Source organism: Macrotis lagotis, chromosome 8, assembly GCF_037893015.1.
Source record: "Macrotis lagotis isolate mMagLag1 chromosome 8, bilby.v1.9.chrom.fasta, whole genome shotgun sequence".
NCBI classification, from domain to species: domain Eukaryota; kingdom Metazoa; phylum Chordata; class Mammalia; order Peramelemorphia; family Peramelidae; genus Macrotis; species Macrotis lagotis.
In genome coordinates, this window is record NC_133665.1 from 136974644 (window position 1) to 136975076 (window position 433).

The following is a 433-nucleotide window of genomic DNA, read 5'->3' on the forward strand; positions in this document are numbered from 1 at the left end:
GCAGGGCGGGCAGGCGGGCAGCGCCGGCGCTGCTGATGTGTCCTTTAGCCCCGCCGGAGTAGTACTATATGGCCGTCACATGACCGCGGGAGCCTGGCCCCGCGGCGCAGGGGAAGGCGCGGAGGAGGCTCGGCCCGGGCGAGCCGCCCCATTGGCCGCCGCCGCCGCGAGGGGGCCGGGCCGGGGCGGCCCCGCGCGCTCGCGCCGTCCCGCGCCTGGGCCGCCGCTCTCCGGGGGCCCGGGGCTCCGCGCACGCGCCCTGCGGGCCGGGGAGCCGCGGCCCGGGGGGGGGGGGGGGGCGGGGGGGCCGGGCCGGCTCCGGAGCGTGAAGGAGCCCGAGGGAGGCGCGGGCCGGGGCGCGTGCGCGGGCCGGGGGCGCGCCGCAGTGCGCGTGCGCGAGCCCGGCCCCTCGGCTCCGGCCGCGCGCACCCGC